Here is a 23,597-nt window from a genome sequence, read left to right as displayed (position 1 = left end):
ATTAAGAAAAGCAAAGCCCCATTTGCCAAAGAAACCCTCCCGTATCTCATCCTCACCGCCCCTCATCTTGTTCATCCTCTCCTCTCCACCACTTACAAAACCCTGGAAAATCCGCCACACTACTTACTCTTCTAGCATCATCAATTACGTCATTTCAGCCTTAGATATGTGAGTCCACATCTCCTCTGTTAATTGTGTTATTATATTTGGGCTTAGGCTCATTGTACAGTGGAATATCATTCCTATTGAACAATATATATGTATACTATTTTAGAGATAATAAAACAGATACTTTTCATCAAAAACTAATTTAGTACCAAAGCCTCCTCTTGTGCGGTTAGATCGCCAATTTCAATCACTTTCTACTACTGATCTCATTGATTTTCTTAAATGAATCCAAATAATAGTAAACCTGACAAAACGGGTTTAGACTTGCAGTTGAACCCGTATCCGAGTAAATCTTATAGATTACGGGTCCATTACATTGGGCCTTTTTTTTTGGGCTTGTACCCAGTCACACCCGTTTTGAAAACAAGTGAGGCGGGTATCCGTTTGTTTTTTCAGAAAAAAAAAAAAAAAAAAAATATTCCCCAAATGTTTACAAGAGAAATCGTCTCACACTCACTCGTCACGCTCGTCTCACACTCACTGACTCTCATCGCCGCTTCTCCAGTCTCCATCGATCGCCGCTTCTCCAGTGTCCACCGGCCGCCGCTTGCTCTGGTAACATACACACACACAAACTCAACAACTGTTTGTCTTTGATTGTTTTTATGTTTATGGTGTTTTGGGTTTTGGAGAAGTTCACTTTGAGAAAAAGTAACCTTTTTTTAGGGTTTTGGCCTTCTGGGTTTTGAGAATATTGTGGGGTTGGTACTTGGTTCATGTGATGCTGTTGGACCTGCTTATTTTCATCTCCTTCTAAATTCAATCCTAAACAGCGTATCTCTCTTTCTCGATGGTACCCATTTCCCCTGTTCATCATGTTTTAAAAAATGGGATGAGGTAGTGTCGGCTCTAGGCTATGGCATTTAATTGGGTTTTTCAATTAATATATTATTTGTTGACACTGAAAAAGTGAATAATAATACTCAGCGGCTGATTATCTTAATCATCAATTGTGGGGTTTGGAGACAAAAGTTTCATTTGAATAAGGTTTGTTGGAACATAGATTGAACTTTCTTCTCTCTACAACTCAATCTATTGATTATGATGTTGACTTCACCAATTACATTCTTTTATATTTCATTCTTGTCCTCTTTAATGGTCACCAATCCAATGTAATTTACTCTCTAAAATCTGGACCGTTGAGAAAGGATTTATCCTAGGCACATAACACAGAAAAAGGGACGTTTTCTGGGTTTTCAATGAACAAAGCCAAAGATAAAGAGTGGAAGTTGATGCTTCCTCCCTTGAGGATTTTGATGGTCAAGTATTGAAGCTATTATTGCTCAAACATTTAGACAAGTATTGTATAATATATGTATTTGTTTATCTTTCCACTTTAACGCATTTATAATTGTGTTATTATTACTCTTGTATTATGGGGTATGATTGTAAAAAATGCAAAATGTATAAATTGCGGGGGTTTAACTGTAAAAATTGAAAACTAAAGTGAACAGTATGGGTACCTGCAGGTCCACCCGTACCCACATCGGGTCGGGTGCGTGTCCAATATTTTAGACCCGGTTTAGTCCTGTACCCATGTGGACTCGACCCGTACCTAGCCCACCTGCCCGTTTTGCCAAGTTTAGATAGTAGAGGGTTGTTTGTATGTTTTCAAACCTATAGGGTTTTATTTGGGGGTGTGTTTGTAGAATTAGAAACTTACGGGGTAGTTATTAATTTATGTTACTTATTGGTGTTGTTATTTGCTATTTGATTGTTTGGTTGGTGTAGTTATTGAATTTGTGTTACTTGTTCGTGTTGTTATTTGGTTTTTTGGTTGGTGTAGTTATTTGTTCTTTGGGAGTATTTCTGTTTATTGGGTGTTATTTGCTGGTGGTATTGGTTTGATTCACCTGTGTTAATGGCTTCTGATGTGCCTCCTTCTAAGGTTGCCTCACGTATTGATATTTTCTTTAATGGAATCAATTATGTCGAATGACATCAAGCCATGAGGAGTTTCTTGAAAGGCCGCAAATTATGGCATTATATTACTAGTGGTATCAAAAAACCCGAATAAAGGGAGCACGAAACTAATGAAAAATTTCAAGATCACATCGAGGATTGGGACAGCAAAAACCATCACTTGATTACTTGGTTTTGTAATACCTCTGTACCAAATCTCCGTCAGGAATTTGGTAACTATGACCTAGCTAAAGATGTTTGGGACTTCTCAGGCAGTCGTTATGTTACTAGTGGACTTGTTTACCAACATTAATTTTGGAGCATGCTTGATAGTATGAAGCAAGAATTTGGACAGTCGGTTCGTGACTATTATGCTAAAATGTCTTATGTATGATGATTTATTTATTTATTTAATTTTTAAGTTAAATAAATTTTGTTTTATGTATGATGATTGACTTTTTTTTAAAAAAAAATTAATGAATTTGGTTTTGGGTGAGGAACATGAGGAAAATATGGATGAATTTTGTATTAAGTTTGGGTAACTATTTGATGATAAGTTTTGTTGGGCATTTGGGGAAATAAAATAAAGTGAATGAAGACAGTTTTGAAGTGAAAATTTTGATGAAGATTTAGATGAAGTTTTAGTGAGGGAAGAGAAAAGATTGAAATAAAGGGAATAAGATTTTTACTTAAATTAAGAAAAAAAGGGGTTAGTTTTATTTGGAATGTGTTGGGCATGGAAGAAAAAGGATATTAAGGTTATTAACCCTCATTCTGTTAAACTAAATGAAAAACTATTGACAGCAGGGGTTTTCAGTTATTTCTAATACCTGAGAACTTAATTAGTTAAGACAAAACCTCCGAGGGTTTAAAGAAGGGTTTAGTACTTTAACCCCATTGGGGTTTGGCCAAATCATTAAACCCCCTTGTGGTACTAATAATTACGCTAAACCTTGTGTTGTCAGCCCCCTAAAGTTTTTTTTGGTTAATTTTAACGAAATCGAGGGTAAAAGAGTAAAATGTACCTAAAATTTTCCAATTACTAAGTGTGAATATTATTGTTTTAAAACTTGGCCTGGCGGACCGGTAATCGGCTACTAAGCCAGGTTGGGCTAGGCAAAAAACTGAGGAAACTGTTTCACCCTGTTTCACCTGGGGTTGGACTGTCGACGTTGTAGCAACCCATCGGTCCAACCGGTTTTTGGGATAAACCTAGTGAAACATTAAATCCCCCCTTTAATACCCTAAATCGATTTTTCCCCCCTTTTCTTCTTTCCATCGATTGAACTTCACTCTTTTTGTCTCTCATTTGCGATTTCATGTCGATTTCTTGGTCGACATCTTGCTTTCATCTTCATCAGCGGGAGCTGACAACTTGGTTTCATCTTTTTCATGGCTTAAATCGATTTTTTCCTTATTTTTCTTTCCATCAATATCAAATAAAGAAAAAAAAAAAAAAAATTCCTTAACCCAATTCACCCAATTTTGTGATTTCCCTCGCGCCCATTTTTTGGTTTTCTTCAAAGGTTCTACCGGTGACTCTCATTTGCGCAATTTCCTCTCTTCACCATGGATCATCTCCTCTTTGTCGTCAACTCCAAATCATCTTTGTCAGGTACGGTCAAAATTGATCTCTTCCTCTTTCATCTCTCTTTAACTTCTACGTTTCATCTCTCATTTCCAATTTATGGGTTTTTAGTCTAAAATCAAAATTAGTGTTGTGAGGAAGAAGAAGAAGGGTAGTAGAGAGAGAATGTGAAGAAGGGCAGTAGAGAGACCTTGAAAATTGAAGTCTTATGGGTGAAAAAATAGCCTTGATACTTGGTCATGAAAGTGACAGATTTGGTTTATGTGCCTATCATTTTCTATTCTTAGGTTTCTTTTTCCAGTTTATTTGAATGTGCGGGGATGTTTTCCAGATGTGACAATGGCTTTCCTTTCTCTTTATTGAAAATGTTGGAGTTGGGTTGAGAGTGGGGTGAAGTGGTACTTGCTTGCTGGCTGTTGAAGCATGGTTGGGAGAGGTTTTGTTTTTTTTTTTTTTTGGTTTTGGGTTGCAATCTTTTAGGTCCTTTGGTTGCTGGTTTGGGTTTGTCTGGGTCCGTCCTGTTTTTTTGTATTAAAACATTGGTTAATACATTTACACCTCCTAAAAATTCTAAAACTAAACATATATCCCAAAACTCTCGAAACTACCACATAGATCCTAACAAATTGGGGGTTGACTGAATTTGACCAAACACAATATGAATTACCCTTTGAACTTGACTAATTTACCTTAAAATCTATTAACAACTCATTTTCATATGAAAAGGTAAAAAATACTAATAAAAATTAAAAGAAAAACTTAATTAACACAAATCATTAACCTAATAACACAAATACTAAATAAAAAAGCATTAAAACTAACTTTTAAAGATTTTGAAAAATTAAGAATACTTAAAAAAAAAAAAAATATTACAAAAACCAAAAAAAGAAACTGTAATATTTGCCAAGTTAAAATATTTCTATTTTTTTCTTTAAATTTTTATCAAATTTGTTTTATAACTTTTTAAAAAGGAAGTTTTCAATTTTTAGATCATTTTATTTTTAATTTTTTTCCATTTATTTCTTATTCTTTTCATTATTTAGATTTTTTTTTTCATTTTTCTAGATTTTTCCCTTTTTCAGAGGTTTTTTTAATTTTATTTTTTAGTTATTTCTATTTTCTTATTAAAATTTTTACTATTTTACATAATTTAATAATTTTCTAACCCTAATACGGGTGTTTGGGGCTGTTAGAGATGAAACGAAAGTAAGGGGGTGGGTCGCAATTGATGGATTTAGCAAGTGAGGACATTAAGGTCATTTACCCTTTTGGTGGTTAAAAGTAACAAAAAAAAGACATTGACGGCAAGGGGGTGAGAGTCATTATCAGTATCACAAAGTGGTTGAAAATAATTACTAATACTACAAGAAGTTTATCTTAATTCGACCAAACCTCAAGGGAGTTAAAATACTTATCCCTTTAAAGTAATTATCCCACATCTTACAACTACGCAAAGGTGTGGTTAATGTGAGCCTAGGGTGGGCCAACGCCCTCCTTGGAATTTAAAAAAAAAAAAAAAATCTAAAGTTATTATATTAGACCCTCAATGACACGACTTGTCCTGACCATCCCCATCCCACAAGCTTTAAGTGCATCCATGAGACTCGGGTGATCGAGATATACCATGTTAGAAACTGTAAAACCATAAAAACTTGTATTTTTGAAATAACATTATAAAACGTTTCTTCTGTATGTCAAAACGAGGGTAATCTATGGTATCAGGTTTTATATTCTTTTACAAACCAAAATAAAACATGAAATGACACATCGATGGGGCAAAACATTAGCCTTTGTGGCGTAAAAGTGAAACCCATCGATTATACACTTGGTAAAATAGAGTCGTGTGGCTCAACCTTGAGTGGATGTCACTCTTTTGCACAATCCTCTTCTTGACCTGATGAGGGGAAAAAAAAAAACATTTGAAAAAAGGGGTGAGCTAAAAAAACTCACTAAATGGGGAATAGAAGAAAACATTTTAGTATGCAACATAACATTCATGCGTATAAAGTCTCAATTCCATAAACATGTTTTATAAATATATAAACCATCTCTCACAACCAATGTTGGTGTCTCTCACCGCAAAAAAAAAAAATTAAAAAAAAAAAAAAAAATCTATCGTGCTAAGCGGAATTTGCATCGCTCTGGCAATAAAACTGTCAAACCCAGTGAAATTCGCATCGTTTGGGATAAAAATGTAATGTTTTACCCAACGTAATTCACATCACTTGTGCAGAGCATTAGAATCGATCATGCCTAACGGAATTTGCATTGCTTAGGCGAAACACTGGGGTTTGTCCTACCCAACGAAATTTGCATCGTTCGAGTAGAGTTTAACAATCCATCATACCCAGTAGAATTCGCATCACTCGAGTAAAGCCAATAAACCAATCATACACATGCTCTACAACGTTAATTAACACAAATCATGCCATTTCTCATAATTGAAAGTCATATAGTAGCATTAGATATCATATGCAACATGGGGGTGAAACTATAAGTTTCCAAACACGTTTTCAAAATTAACAATTTGACCCATTTTCGTATCATCATAAGTTTTTCTTACCTAACAACATCAAGATTTCATCTTTCTTATGTAAGTAAGTGATATTAGCAATGAATCACATCTATGTAAGGAAAAAAAAAAAAAAATTGGACAAATAGTAAGCCAAAATACTCATTTGAAGCTTATATCAAACCTTTATCAAATTTAAAAATTGAGGTTTATATCAAACCTTTATCAAATTTAAAAATTGAGGTTTAGATTTTCCACTCACACGTGAAGCTTGTCCCAAATAATGAAAGCCTTCAACAAACTTGGTTCTTATTTTCCTGCTTGAACCAATTATTAAAGAAATTAGCTTTAACCCTTAAGTTAGGAAAATAAGAAAAAAGGATGACAATTTACCCAATTAAAGGCTTACCCGTGGATAATGCACGCCAAAAATTGCTTTGCTAACAAATTTCGGGTTAGATTTACCCTTTTCCTCTTTTCTTTCTTTCTCTCTTTTGTTTCTCTTCTTCTTCTTCTTCTTCCTCCCTTCTCCTCCCCTTGCAATCGGTTGAATCTGGGTTTAAGATGGGTGCTTGGCAAATACCAATTTGTCCCCCCAACTTTTACTCTATTTTATATCCTTGACACATGAGCATTTTCATTACATCTTGACCCCCAAATTATCGTTAATTTGGAATAGTCCCTAATTGTTGAATATTTTCACTTACACCCCCCAAAATAACTCTTAACACTCACAGTGCGATCCAAATTCCATAGAGCTCTATGCTGCGGTATGAAAAAATGTGTGTTGCGACATACAATCTTGCAGCCCCAAAAACTCCTCTTTTTAGCCCTTGACACATTTTTAAACAACATGCACAACTTCTAATCACACCACAAACATTCTAGATCATCCAAATGCATACCATAAAGCTCCACACCACTCAACAACTTCTAACACGTTGACAAGCCAAAGATCAGTCATGAAAATATAAATTTCTAGCCACAATTCCATGTATCATCCAGCCGAAAACCCAATTTAAAACATCACCATTAGAATTCCTTCAAAACCAAAACACTCTCATTTATCAATAAAACAAACCAGTTCCACAAATTGACTGAATTTTCTCTTCACCAACTTAATTTGGACAATCACAACACAAGCAATATCCTGCCACAACTTCATTCAACATATATCATACACATACATGATACATGATTAATCAACCCATAACCAATCTAAATTCTAATACAAATTACAAATCCAACACACTCCAAAATAAAACATATTACAAAAAGGCACCCCCCACAACCAACCATCATAAGTTTTCATTCATCTACACATAAAAAGGAGAAAGCATGCAATAATCATATTAATACATAAATGTATATAAACACACATGTAACACAATGGGGTGCGGGGGTTACAATTCTCCCTTCATAAAAATTTCGTCTCCAAAATTTTACTTATCAATTCAAAATAGTTCAGGATGGTGAGTCCTCATTAGATTCTTTTGCTCCCAATTTGCCTTCTCAATTCCATGGTTCCTCAATAACACTTTCACCCATGGAATGGTTCTCGTATGGAACACTTGTTCCTTTTGGTCAATAATCTCAATCTGTTTCTTTTCATAAGTTAAATCCTCTCTCAATTGTATGGGTAGGTATTGCAAAATGTGAGAGGGATCTGACACATAGTTCTAAAGCATAGAGACATGGAAAACATTGTGGATTTTTGCAAACTCGGGTGGTAGGGCCAATCTATATGCAACCGCACCAACTTTCTCAAGAACCTTATATGGGCCAATGTACCTTGGGCTCAACTTGCCTCTTTTTTCAAACCTCAATACGCCCTTCCATGAAGAAACCCTTAGAAATACCTTGTCACCTACTTGAAACTCAAGGTTCCTTTTCTGATTATCGGCATAACTCTTTTGTCTATCTAGAGCCGCCTTAAGCCTTGCCCTTATTACCTCAATCTTCTCATTTGTATCTTGCACAATCTCAAGGCCCAATAATTTCCTCTCACCAACCTCATCTCAACACATTGGAGTTCTACATTTCTGGCCAAATGACGCTTCATATGGGGGCATCCCAATACTAGATTGGTAGCTATTATTGTAGGCAAATTGCATCAAATGTACGTATACATTGCAACTACCTTTAAACTCCATCACAAAAGCCCTTAACATATCCAATATTTAAATCGTCCTCTCTGATTGTCCATCTATTTGGGGGTGAAAGACTATACTGAAATTCAACTTTGCACCCAAGGCTTTTTGTAGACTTGGCCAAAATCTGGAGGTGAATCTAGGATCTCTATTTGACATTATAGATAAGAGGGCATCATGAAGTCTCATTATCTCTGCCACATAAATGCTCTCTAGCTTATCTAATGAGAATGTGGCCTTAATTGATAAGAAATGGGCAAACTTCGTCAACCTATCCACAATCACCCAAATGATGTCATGCCCATGAGAGGTATGGGGAAGTCCTACCACAAAATCCATGGTGATATGTTCCCACTTCCACTGCAGTATGTAGCCTTACTGGCTACTAATGTTCAAGAGTTGTTGACACATAAGACATTGGGAAACAAACTCGGCTACTTCTCTTTTCATACCTTGCCACCAATAGTGTTCCTTTAATGTACAATACATCTTCGTACTCCTTGGATGCATGGCATAAGTCAAGGAATGTGCCTCTTCTAAAATCTCTCTTTTTAATTCTTTGTCATCCGACACACAAAGTTGATTTCTCGTCACCAAAGCACCATCCTCTCTAACCACATAATCGGCCCGTAACTCGTCACTTCCTTCTTCAACTTCACTAGGTTAGAATCAGAAGATTGCATCTCCTTAATTCTATCGACCAAAACAGGCCTAACTTGAATGTTGGCTAACAACACCCCGAATCACTTATTTTTAACTTCACCTTTGAGGTTCTCAACTCTATTAACAAGGGGTATCATATCATCTTCATATTTGCCATAACACTTGTGGGTTTTCTACTAAGTGCATCTGCCACAACATTGGCTTTAACAAGGGGTATCATATCATCTTCATATTTGCCATAGCACTTGTGGGTTTTCTACTAAGTGCATTTGCCACAACATTGGCTATACCTGGATGGAAGTCAATCACATAATCATAATTTTTTATATGTTCAATCCACCTCCTTTGCCTAAGGTTCAACTCCTTTTGAGTAAACAGATACTTCAAGCTTTTATGGTTCATATACATCTGACAAGTCATTCCATACAAGTAATATCTCCAAGTCTTGAGAACAAACACCATTGCTGCCAATTCTAAGTTATGGGTTAGGTAATTCATCTCATGCTTCTTGAGTTTCCCATAAGCATAGGCCACCACCTTTCCATTTTGCACTAACACACAACCCAACCCAACCCTTGTCTAGATGCATTGCTAAACACCACAAATCGCTTGGTACCCGACGACAAAGTAAGCATTGGAGTTGACGTAAACCTTATTTTCAATTCTTGGAAACTTTTCTCACAATTCTTTTTGAGTCAATCTTGTCAATGGGGCCACTATCTTGGAGAAACTCTCAACGAATCTTCTATAATACCTGGCTAAGCCAAGAAAACTCATAATCTCTGTCAAATTAGTTAGCCTTTCCCAATTCAACATTGCCTCAACCTTTTGGGGATCCACATATATCTTATCAACAGAAATCACATGCCCTAAAAATGCCAATTTATCTAACCAAAACTAGCACTTGCTGAACTTTGCATAGAGTTGCCTTTCCCGAAGTGTCTGCAGGACCATCCTGAGGTGTTCCTCGATCATGTTCTAGCTCAGTCCTCGAGTACACCAAAATACCATCTATGAACACCACCATAAATCAATCAACATAAGGTTGGAACACCCTATTCATCAAGTCCATAAATGTTTTTGGTACATTGGTTAGACCAAAGAGCATCACTAAAAACTCATAATGCCTATTGAATGCTGTCTTAGGAAAATCCGCCTCCTTAAACTTTAGTTAGTGGTACCCCGATCTCAAGTTTATCTTGGTATCTTGTAATTGATCAAACAAATCGTTTATCCTTGAGAGGGGATACTTATTACACACCGTCACCTTGTTCAATTGTCGATAATCGATGCACAACCTAAAACTCCCATCCTTCTTCTTGACAAAAAATATCGATGCTCCCCAAGGTGATACACTCAGCCTGATGAAACCATTGTCCACTAAATCCTGCAATGGGATCTTCCACTCTTTCAACTCTCTAGGGGCCATTCTATAAGGAGCCATAGATATGGGAGCTGTGTTGGGGACTAAATCTATAGTGAATTTAATCTTCCTAACATGTGGCAAACTAGGAAGCTTTTTGGAAAACACATCTTGAAACTCCCTCACTATCAAGATATCTTCCATCGTCGGCTCACTAACTTTGGTGTCTATTACATGTGCTAGGTAGGTTGGACAATGTTTCCTAAGCAATCGCCTAGCATTCATAACAAAGATTACACAAGAAAAGAGGACACGATGTTCCCCATAGAAAACAAACTCTACTTGCCCTTGGTTTTTGAATGTCACCTCCTTTTGAAAGTAGTCTATTGTGGCCCCATCGTTTGTAAGCTAATCCATCCCTAAAATTACCTCAAAGTCAGAGATCTCTAAAGGAATCAAATCCACCTCTAACTCATGCTCACTAACTGTTACCACACTACCCCAATACACATTTCCTGTTATCAACGAATTTCCTATAGGGGTAGCTACTACTAGTTTACATCCCAAGGGCTATAGCTCCCTATTAGCATACTTAGCAAACACATGAGAGACAAAAGAATGTGTGGAGCCAAGATCAATTAGCGCACGAGCCTCATGCTTAAAGATAGATAATATACCCATGATGATATCTAGAGTGGCATGTACATCTTGCTGAGCAAGTGAAAACACAAGAGCTTATGCTTAAGGTCATCCTCTCTATTGACCACTACTACTACTCGTAGCACTAGTTTGCTCTCTGGTACCTACTATCCTAGTTAGTAAAAACACGTATTATACGCGAATTGTACGGACAGCCGTATAATTCACGTATAAAACACGCGTATACGTATTTTGTAAAATCTACCGTATAATTCGCGTATAATAAGGTTTTCCGTATAATTCACGAATTTTTGAAAGAAAAAAAACAAAATCTCACACCCCCAAAACGACGTCGTTTTGGTGGGTTTTTACAAAAAATTAAAACAAATCTCGTTCAGTCGTTCTTCTTCAGTTCTTCGGCAGTCAGCAATTCTTCTTCCTCAGCTCAGGCTCAGTGCTGGTGGGAGAATCTGATTGAAGAGCTTATTCAGATGAGGAAGGCTTCTCAGGCTCAGTGCTGGTGGGAGAATCCGATTGAAGACCTTAGTTTGCCACAGCTTGAGCAGTTAAAAGCGGCGCTAGAGGAGCTGAAGAAGAATGTGGCAAAGCAAGCTGAGAAGATTATGATCCAGAATTCCATATAACCAAAGATTTAACGAAATTATCACCTCCCCATTTATTCCACACAAAATAATAAACTCAAGCTGAAGCCTAGAGCACCAAACTGAAATCTACAGCACCAAACACCCACAGAAACTCAAACCTTCCAACAGCAAAATTTTACAATTTCTTCCAAACAAAGAAGATTTTCCATATAACCAAAGATTTAACGAAATTATCGNTTATAATATAATCGCATAATTAATTATAACATTACATAATTAAATATTTACTTAATTGATTATGACATTATATTATAAACATTAGTAATTACTAATTTACTACATAAACATTAGCACAATACTTAATTAAATAATTAGATATTTAATTAATTATAACATTATATTATAAATTTACAGTACGATTACTTAATTAATTGTTACATTAATTAAATGATTATTTAATTAATTATAATTCTATTATAAACAAATTAATTATAATATTATATTAAAGATTTATAATACGATTATTTAATTCATTATAGTATGATTACATAATTAATTATAACATTACATAATTAGATGATTATTTAATTGATTATGACATTATATTATAAACATTAATTATAATATTACATTATAAACAAATTATTACTTAATTAAATGATTAGAAATTTAATTAATTAAACGTTACATTATAGTTATATTAAATTATGATCACTTAATTAATTATAACATTACATAGTTAAATGATTACTTAATCAGTTATAATTACATTATAAACATTAGTAATTTACTACATTATTACATTAATTAATCAAATGATTAAAAATTTAATTAATTATAATATTACATTAAAGATTTATAGTATTATTACTTAATTTAATATAATATTACATTATAGTATGATCACATAATTAATTATAACATTACATAATTAAATAATTACGTAATTGATTATGACATTATATTATAAATATGAGACCTAAGTCAATAAATGTTATTACCAAATCAAAAGAATTTTTATTAGATATTATTGACAAAATTCAGGATGAAGATATTAAAAGAGAATATTTATTAAAACTTAAAGAATTAATTTTATCCGAAGAAAAACAAAAAGATGTAGATTCTTATAATTTAAAAGACATATTAAAAGGTCAATATGAATGGAACGTTATGCCTTTCGGATTAAAAAATGCACTATCAGAATTTCAAAATATTATGAATGATATCTTTAATCCCTATATACATTTTACAATAGTATATATTGACGATGTCTTAGTTTTTTCAGAATCAATTGATCAACATTTAAATTTTATCTGGATTATGGGTAATTTCTATTGAATCAGTATCAACTAAAATAAATTCATAAAATGTTCTTGATAAGTGATGAGCTGTCTTGGATACGTGTCTTGAATTATTGAGGATCTGTTCTGAAAATGGAAGACAAACTGATAAGGCTCATTAAAGGATATCTTGAAAGTCTTGCTTGTTGTCAGAGGAGATTGACAATTGCAACTTGCAAACTTTGGAGTCTTGAAATTTGTAATTCTTGCAGAAGCCACGTGATGAAAGCTAGCTTGATAATCTTGAAAAAGTCAGGTTATCTTGAAAAGCATTTATTGCTGCAGGAAAGTGATGTATGGTAAAAGTCTTTATTGAAACTCTTCTTGACAAGTGTTGTAGAGAAGCCACGTGAAAGGATTATCTTGAAGAAGTTTTGATATTTTGGAAAACTTTAAATTTTGCAGAAAAATCTTGACTGATTTGCTTCCTGCCAAAAGATAAAGTCGGTTGGAGAAGAATCTTGTCAGTGCCGAAACTTTTGAATCTTGAGATTTGTTACTACCACGTGATGAAAACTTGAATTTCTTCACAAAGATAGTCTTGAAAAGTCTTGTAAATGATGAAAAGTGGACAAAACAATGCTGAGTCATTGTCTCTTAATCATCTTAAAAGTGAGAATCCTCAAATTGAGAATCTTGAGAATCGCCCGAAAGAAAATTATCTGAGTCACTATCTTCATGGTTTTGAGAATTGTCTTGGATTTGAGAAGTTAAAAAATCATTTTCTCCTTCGTAATCTTCGGCCTCGACTAATTCAACAACCTCTTCAGCTGTGACTAATTGTTGAATATAATTATTGTTTTCAAATGTTGATGCTGATGGTTTATTAAAAAGAGAAGAAGCACAAATACTGAATAATTCTTGCGGATCTCCATCCTTATATTTCATAAGGACTTTTTTGGTACGAATTTCGGTTTCAAGAATAATTTGTCAATGGCTTTTGAAGAAATGGGTAAGGCTTCGGCTAATTGAATTGGTGTTAGATTTTTAAGATATTTAGATAATGCCAAAAAATCATCAATATGGGAATCATGAAGAATTCTTTGCCAAATATCATTTGAAAAAATATTTTTTTGAAATTTTCTATGATTATTTTTCTGTTAGAAGATGATGATTTTGGACAATAGTAAAACATTTTTTGATTTTTGAAAATTTTTTAAGGTTTTTTCTTTTGAGAATTATTGACTTTGATAGGAGTGCCCATCTTTCACTCAATTACTTTTTGTCACCACTCTCTTTGTCACTCAACTTTTTCTTTCCCTGTAAGAATTCACGGAAAGAAAACAGTAATGAATATTGTGTCCTTGATGTGTTCAATTTCAAAGTCAAAACAAGACAGTATTGCTTGCCATCTGGCGAAAATTGTTTTGAAACTAAATTTTTTACATCTTTTTAAAAATAAATTTTGATGCAGAAGAATCTTGTTCGGATCAAAAGCTTTTTATAATCAATCACTTGAAATTTTGTAATGCATAAAACAATTGATAACTTTTTTTTGATAGTTGAATAATTTTTTTGAGCACCGACAGACTCCAAAAGGAACCTAATTAGACTTTCTTTATTATCTATTTTGTTTTAATATTCCACCATAACCTATATCAGAGGCATCAGTTTCTATATAGAATAACTGATGGATCCAATATACTAACAGGAAGGAATTAATTTTGGATTTGATTTCTCTAACTATTTGGGTGTGGGATTCGACCATGCAGGAGGATTTTTTCTAAGTCTTTGGTATAATGGTTCACATAATTTTCTAAGGTCTTGGAAAAACTCTGCACATATTAACCCATCCTAAAAATCTTGTAATTGTGTTTTGTCTCTTAATTCATTAGGAAAATTATTTGCAAATTCTATTGTCCTATCAATTGGTTTAATAGTTTCATTTATAAATTTCATGACCTAAAATCTGATTTTTGTTTGAAATAATTTCATTTTTGTGGCTGAACACATAATTCATTTCTTTTAATAATTTCTTCAAATATTTTAAATGTTGATCTATTGATTCTGAAAAAAACTAAGACATCAGCAATATATACTATTGTAAAATGTATTAAGGATTAAGATTACTCATAATATTTTGAAATTCTGATGTGTCTTTTTAATCTAAAGGCATAACATTCCATTCATTTGATCAAAAGAACATTAAATGCCGTTTTGTATCTATCTAATTCATCTATTTGGACTTGCCAAAATCCTAACTTCATATCAATTTTGAAAATATTGTTGCATTGTTTCTATTATTAAATCTTTTTGTTGGGAATGGGATATCTAATCCATTAATACTTTGTTTAATGGTTTATATTGATGACTAATCTTGGAACTCCTCGTTCTTTTTCTGCCACATTATTGACATAGAAGGCAGAACAACTCCATGGAGATTTACTTGGTCTAATTAATTTTTTATCTTGTAAATCTTGATTTCTTTATGACAGTGTTCGAGTATTCCTTATTCATCTGTATGAGTCTAGCTTTTGTTGGTATATTTTTCTCATCAAATTTTTTAATATAGGGAAGACAGACTACATGTTGTTTTCTATCCCAAAAGGCGTTTAGAATTGTGAGCATTGTCTTGTGAAAATCGCTTTTCTAAATTTTTTAATAATTTCTTGAATTTTTGGATTTTCTAATTGTTGTTTTATCCTTTCATGTTTTAATTCTTCTTTTAAGAATTAATTTGTCTTTTCTTATAGTTATGAGATTTATTTTTGATATTGATAAGTCTTTTAAATTATTAATATATTTTATTAATGGTGGATTGACATTCAAATGTAACATTTTGTCCTAAAATATTGGTTGTAATTCCTTTATTGGTTACACTAAAAGGGTAAATTTGAGTGATAAAAGGTGTACCTATATAACTTCTTGATCTAAATCTTTTGCTAAAATAAAGGTCTTTTAATACAAAAATTTGTATACAAACAGGAGCATTAGATAATTTATAATTAATATTAATTGTTGACCATTTGCTCCATATATCTTTCTTTTGCTTTTTCATAATATTTGGTTAGAATATCCTTCTCTTATACAATTTTGATCTGCTCCAGTGTCTACTAAAGCTTGTGTAATAATATCTAATTCGTGTAATATTGATCCTAAGGTAAACATGCCATTTTTGAAATTGAATTCTAGAAATTCATTATAAATGCTTCTTCAGTTTCTTTAATCTATAATCCTGATTTTGAAGTTGATGGTTGTCCTACAATTTCTTTGGAGGCTTTTAACATAATAAATCTGTCTGATTTCAATATTATCGTTTTGTAATTCTTTAACTTGATTTTTAGAATATTGATTTCTTCTTGTAAATCACTTAAAGTAACTTGTGTTGGTTTGTCGAATCTTTTTAATATGTCTTTAAATTATAAGAATCTACATCTTTTTGTTTTTCTTCAGATAAGATTAATTCTTTAAGTTTTATAAATATTCTCTTTTAATGTCTTCATCCTGAATTTTGTCAATAATCTTAATAAAAATCTTTTGATTTGGTAATAACATTTATTGACTTAGGTCTAGATTTTGATATCATATTTATTGTTTCATTGGGTTACTATTATGCAATTTTGTAAAAACTGACTCTTAATATTTGAGGGTTCCTACTAAGAATTATTGAAGTTTTTGTCAAAGTTTTTGTTAGAATTGTCTTGACTTAGCTTATTAATTGAGGGGTAAAACGTCGTTGAGGTGGTAGTATTTCAAAGGGTATTTTTGGTGTTAGTATGTTGGGATCCTAATGTTAAGTTTTTACTTTGTTTTTTAGTGGGACATTTAAAAGCATTATGTCCTTCTGTTTTACATTTCCAACATTTTTTATTCTTTTATTTTTATAAGAAAGTTTTCTTTTCCTATACTTTTGTCTTTTATTGGGTTTGATTTTGAAAGGATATATGTTTGATTTGGAGGATGATATTCACTAAGTTTTTTACTAATATTTCTAGAATAGTATTGTGATTATTAATTTAATAATTTCCTCTTTTGGAATGTCAAAGGGTTCAAAAAATGGTTTAACATATTTTTGTGAATAAAGGGTGTTAAAGTTGATGTTGAATTTCCTAAGGTGTGGAATGTCCTATTTTTCTACTATCTCCTTTCGGGGGCTTTTGAAATCTTGGTGATTATGTGGGTAGTATTTCTCTATCCTATTCATTTGTTGACTAATGGTGTGGAGAATTTGATTAGAGTAATTATTTTGATGTTGATATGAAAATGAATGAATTAAAAAGTAATAGTAAGATGAGTGTGAAGTCAGTTCAAAAAGTAAATGCAAAGACTATTGTAATAATGCAATGTAAATTAAGTCAAGTGAATGTTTTGAAGAAACTTACAACTTTATTGCTTTGATAATTTGTACACGAGAGGAAACTTTCTCTCTCAAAGTGTTTGAAAGCTTAAAAAACTTAATTTTTATGACTTTTTTGTGCTTGAAAAAACTTGACGCTTACAACGGAAGTGATCAATATTTATACTACAACAACCGGTTTCAAAAAGATTTGAATCCGTTACATTATATATATTACAGAGAAAATAAAGTTGTTGATAAGTGATGAGCTGTCTTGGATACGTGTCTTGAATTATTGAGGATCTGTTCTGAAATGGAAGACACTGATAAGGCTCAAAAAGGATACTTGAAAGTCTTGCTTGTTGTCAGAGGAGATTGACAATTGCAACTTGCAAACTTTGAAGTCTTGAAATTTGTATTCTTCTGCAGAAGCCACGTGATGAAAGCTAGCTTGATAATCTTGAAAAAGTCAGGCTATCTTGAAAAGCATTTATTGCTACAGGAAAGTGTTTATGGTAAAAGTCGTTATTGAAACTCTCTTGACAAGTGTTGTAGAGAAGCTGGAATAATCTCGAGGATCCCCGAAAGTGTTGAAAAAATGATCTAGGCATCAACCTTTATTTAAGTCATAATGATCTGGTTTTGGACACTGACAAAATAGTCATCCTCATTTTGATCACTTGGTGATTTGGTGTTGTCCGAGCCTGCTTTTTGAGATGTTGAAGATCCAATGGCCATATAATTGTCCATATCTTGAGGGTTTTGACATTGAGCCAACTCAGCAAGAAGTCTTGATTTTTACGTCAAAAATGTTGATTGTTGTTGAGGTTGACATATCTGCGGGTGTTGAGAGATCCACATCTGCACAGCCGGTGGACTAATATTTTGGATGGAAAGACTAGGCCACCATTAATAAGAAATTTTTCTTGTAATTCTCCGAATTTTGGAGGAGGAGGATTAGTGATTGAAACTGCCAACTCATTATCCATGCAATTAAAAAATTGCTGGAAAAAGCTAGCAAAGAGTCTTCACTATTGTTGAAATTTTTTGTAAACAGTATATCCTTCCAAGCCCGAAGGTGGAAAGATTTTTTCATTTAAACCGAAAAAATTAAACCATTGTTGAAACCATTTTGGAAATGTTTTTGGACAAGTTTTGTCAAAAATGAAAAACCAAGAGTGTGTTTGTATGAGTTAAACAAAAGTAAACCAAGCTTTTTGATAATCTTTATAAAATTCTTGGGGAATGAGGATTGAGAAAATGGGCGTTTTTTGATAAATCCCATACGCCAATCTGTAGGTCTCAAACCTTTTTAATTTTGCATTTTGAAAAAGCTATCTATTGGGATCATTTTTATCTAGATTATGGGTAATTTCTATTGAATCAGTATCACCTAAAATAAATTCATAAAATGTTCTTGTTTTTAATAATCATCAGGAATAAAATAAAAATCTGGAGGGAAAATTTTTGATAAGTTTCTTGCATAGTTTGTCCCCATATTCGGGTTCAACAATGCAATTGATTGGTTATATCTTTCTCAATGTATTGAAAAGTGGGATTAATGTCGATAGGTTTTATGGAGAAGGTAAAGAAGATGGTGGTATTGTAAGGGCTTGTTGGTAATTTCTTGGTGGAGATGAAGAAACAGATTCTTCATCAAGAAAAGTAAACCGGTTTGGTTGGGTGATAATGTTTTTCTGTTTATTGGGTTTTGAGGATCTTGATTGTGAAGGTTTTGTTTGTGGGGTAATAGGTTGTTGAGGTGGTAGCATCGCATACGATCTTTTGACTTTGGATTGTTTTTGGGTTTGATGGGAGTGCCCATCTTTTCCTCACTCTCACTCTTTCCTAATAATCTGTGTCCTGAAAGTTGTTGTGATGAGAGAGACTATTAGAAGAAAACTTTTTGATTTTTGCATTTTATCGAAAATATATTTTGAAACCTTTGAAATCTTAATGCAAAAAGTTGAAAACAGTTTTTGTAATGCAAGCATCCAAAATTTGTGGTAATCGAGCCATTCTTTGGTAAGGACAATTTCTAGACTCTTTAATTTGGTATAGTGTTTATCTTAGATATTGAAATATTTTAACTTACTATACTTTATTAATGGTGGATTGACAAATTCAAATGTAACATTTTGTCCTAAAATATTGCTTGTAATCCTTTATTGGTTACACTAAAACGGTAAATTTGAGTGATAAAATGGTGTACCTAATATAACGTCTTAATCTAAATCTTTTGCTAAATAATGTACTTTAATACAAAAATTTTGTATACAAATATGAGCATTAGATATTTATAATTAATGTTTAATTGTTGACCATTGCTCCATATAATCTTTCTTTTGTTTTTTCATAATATTTGGTTGGATAATCATTCTCTTATACAGTTTTGATCTGCTCCATGTCTACTAAAGCTTGTGTAATAATATCTATTCGTGATTAATATTGATCCTAATGTAAACATGCCATTTTTGAAATTGAATTCTAGAAATTTCTAAAATGCTTCTTCTTTCTTTATTTTGTAACCTGATTTGAAGTTGATGGTTGTCCTACAATTTCTTTGGAGGCTTTTAACATAAAAAATCTGTCTGATTTCATATTATCGTTTTGTAATTCTTTAACTTGATTTTTCAGAATATTGATTTCTTCTTGTAAATCACTTAAAGTAACTGGTGTGTGTTTGTCGTCTTTTTAATATATCTTTAAATTATAAGAATCTACATCTTTTTGTTTTTCTTCGGATAAAATTAATTCTTTAAGTTTTAATAAATATTCTCTTTTAATGTCTTCATCCTGAATTTTGTCAATAATATCTAATAAAAATTCTTTTGATTTGGTAATAACATTTATTGACTTAGGTCTAGATTTTGATATCATATTTTTTGATTTCATTGCATAGTTAACAAGGCCCCGCAATCACAATCATCAGAGTCTTGTACGGCTCACTCATTGATTCAGAAGAATTTTCTTGAATTTGATAAATCATATCTTCATTATCTATATTGTAACTGATTCTTCTTCAGAGTCTGTTTGAATAATTTTTAATAATTGTTGTTTTAATTCAAATCTATTTCTACACTTTTTGATTTGATTTTTCATAGGACCCTTGGTTGCGTAATGACCTTGTTGTTTGCATTTCCATATGTGATAGATTTTTTGGATATTTTCTTGTTAGAGGATTTTTTTCTTTTATAGGTTTATCATAAGTTTTTGTTCGTATTTATAATCTCTTCTGTAATAAGGTTTTCTATATTGTTTTTGTTTTTTATCTTTTTTGTACTTAATAGAGGGGGTAATATTTTTTCATAACCATATTGACACTACAAATCCACTTATTCTTTGTTTTTGTTTTAATTCATTTTTTTTAGCCTTTAATTTTAAATCATGCAAATTATAAAGCTTCGTTGTTAATAAAACTAATTAAATCTCCATATGTTAAGTCTTCATAAGTATATTTCCATCATATTTTTTGTATAATGCATCTTGACAGTTTGATTAAATATCTAGGTAGGCCTCTAGGAACCTTTCTTCCATAGGGTTTCCTACAGTCTGTTCTTGTAATACTTTTTGGAAAAACATATCCTTGTACCATCTAAAATCTGCTATGGTTGGACATCTTAAGTTTGATAATATTTCTTGATTTTTTCTGAAAGCTTGTTGGGTCTCCTACAAAGTTTTTGGTTATTGCTAAATTAATGTAGCTACAGCGTCTTTTCTTCTTTGTTCATATCTACTGACGAGTACCTTCACTTTGACTTTCCTAGTCTTTTTTGTTGCGTGTAATATTTGATGTTTATGTGATTCTGGTAATCATTATCCCACCAATTTTTTAACATCTTCGTAAATCCTGAGACTAATATTTTTGCTATTTGATGATCAGTGTTGCATGTGATTTATGAGCTAATGCTGCCATAGTCATTTCTTGTAAAATTTAATATTTGATGTTCAGCTCTCTGCCTATATTCCATTCATCTATTCCTGTTCATGTAGGAAGATCTTGCTAGTTGTGTTACATCTTCAAATTGCATATTTGGCAAAAAGGTCTTGGATAATAGTTTCGGTTTTAGGATTTTCATATTTTTCTCATTTTATTAATAGATAAGTTTTGAAAATTTTGATTTAATTCTTCTATTGGGTCGGATTCCGTAAGCATTAAGTTTGATTGGAGGATGATATTCCACTAAGTTTTTACTAATATTTTCTAGAATAGTGTTGTGATTATTGAATTTAATAATTTCCTCTTTTGAATGTCAAAGGGTTTCAAAAATGGTTTAACAATTTTTGTGAATAAAGGGGTGTTGAAGTTGATGTTTAAAGAGGTGATTTTGAATTCCTAAAGGTGTGGAGTCCTAAATTTCTACTATCTCCTTCCGGGGACTTTTGAAATCTTGGTGATTATTGGTAGTATTATCTTCTATCCTATTCATTTGTTGACTAATGGTGTGGAGAATTTGATTAGAGTAATTATTTGATGTTGAATTTTTTAATGTCTCTTAAAGTTGGTTGTTTTTTATCATCATCTATTCTATTAATTTTTTTAAATGGTGATGCTATTATTTCTGGTTGTTGATGTTCTATTTTAATTTCTCTAAAGGTGGAGAACAGATGTAATAATTTTATTTGTTGATGTTTGCCAATTTTTTGTCGCATTAGTGGTAACAAAAATAGTTTTCTTTTCACTTAAATCTTGATAACATTTTCTATTTCTAACCAATTAAAGAATAATATTTTGTTTTAATTTTTCTTGTGTATTGTACCATTCAGATCTAAGGGTATTTGTTCTTCGGGATTAAATTTTGTAAAGAATATTGGTCGTTTTTCTTTATTATAATTTTGTAGAAATTCTTGTTTTATAATTCTTTGTTAATTTCAAAAGGTTTTGTATTGTGTTGATTTGACTATAAGTTCCTAATACTTCTGACTATGTTTTGAACTAGGTGGCTTGATGTGTTTTCATACGCAGGTTTTGTACAGGAGGGGAATAATTTCTCCTACTAATTTACTTGTTGAAGTTGTTGACGAAGAGCTAGGTGTTGTAATTTCTTCAATCCTAGGGTGTGTATGATGTTTTGTTAGTAATTATGGGTTGATTTTGTTCTAAGGGTGTTTCTCTAAATTTTAATCTTATTGTGCCATCTGGTTCTTGTATTATTTGTTGTATTCAGAACATTTTGATCATGTAAAGGTTTTAGAGGCATAATTTTTCTAATTTCCAATCGGTTTTTAATAATTCATCCCAAGCTAATCTTTTGGTGTAAAGTTTATGTTTTTGTTTTATCGGCTTCCATTATAACTGTGTTCCTGGTGGGGACATCCTAATGGCTCTTGGACTTATGTGGTTCATAACTTTGTAATAAATTCTATATATTAATGCTACTGGTTGGGTTTTATCTTGATAAGTAAGATTAGAAGCTTTTAAATTAATAGTTAATGCAGACAGTATTGTTTGAATCATGTCCTACTGTAAAGTTTGGATAACAATCAATAAACTGGACCGCTTTCTAAATTAGAATAATACTGCTAATAAGAGTTATTGAAGTTTAAATTTCTTGCGTCTCTTAAAATTACTAATATTGGAAGGTTTTGTCCTAATCTAAATAATATTTTACTGCTACTTGTACAATCCTATGTGTAAATTTATAGTTGTTTTGTCTATGTCTGTGTATTGCTTCTTCAGAAAGAAGTTGAATTTCTTCAACCTTTTCTCGGTTATCATTATTTTTTCTGTTGTTTTAATAAGTAATCACATAAATTCAAACTACCTATTGTGATATTTGTATCTTTTTTAACTGGTGGTATGTTCCAATTATGTAAGTGTTGATCTATTTTTGTCTATAATCTCTTGAGTGTTAATAGATTTCATTAATTCTTAATTATTATTAGTGTTTTGTTGTTGATTATTAATTCTAATAGCATTACTGTTACACTATCATCTCGCTTACAACTACTTTCTAATCTTCTTAAGAAATTAGACATCTCTAAAATAATTCTAACCTAAAAGTTCTAGTTTTTCTCTTAGATTACGGACCACCAAGTACGGGACCACCTTCGGAACCACCTAACACGGCTGACCAACGCTTAACAGGTTGACCAAGCGCAACCTAGAATCAATTCTAGAGTTCTTCAGATTAAAACTTTCTAGATTTATCTAACCCTTAATTCAATCAAGTTGTGAACAACGGATGAACAGTAATCTACAGTAAACTGCTACATGCATGAACAGTAATAGTGAATAGTGATGAACAGTAATTGAAACAAAAAATGTAAATGAATGAATTAAAAAGTAATAGTAAATGAATTGATGATGAAAAAACAACCAACTTTAAGAGACATTAAAAATGTTCAACATCAAAATAATTACTCTAATCAATTCTCCACACCATTAGTC

At 32.2% G+C, this 23,597-nt stretch overlaps 1 long non-coding RNA gene across 1 annotated transcript; it reads left to right on the top strand.

Annotated features, from left to right (window-relative positions):
• Window positions 1–604: 604 nt before the first annotated feature.
• On the top strand, window positions 605–2,515 carry LOC116128844. Its single transcript, XR_004127821.1, has 2 exons — window positions 605–723; window positions 2,057–2,515. It is a non-coding gene; the product is annotated as an uncharacterized LOC116128844 (long non-coding RNA).
• Window positions 2,516–23,597: the final 21,082 nt, after the last annotated feature.

The sequence above is a fragment of the Pistacia vera genome, unplaced genomic scaffold (genome assembly GCF_008641045.1).
Source record: "Pistacia vera cultivar Batoury unplaced genomic scaffold, PisVer_v2 Contig204, whole genome shotgun sequence".
NCBI classification, from domain to species: Eukaryota; Viridiplantae; Streptophyta; class Magnoliopsida; order Sapindales; family Anacardiaceae; genus Pistacia; species Pistacia vera.
The sequence above is the reverse complement of the archived record's forward strand: the minus strand, read 5'-3'. Positions and strand labels throughout refer to the sequence as shown.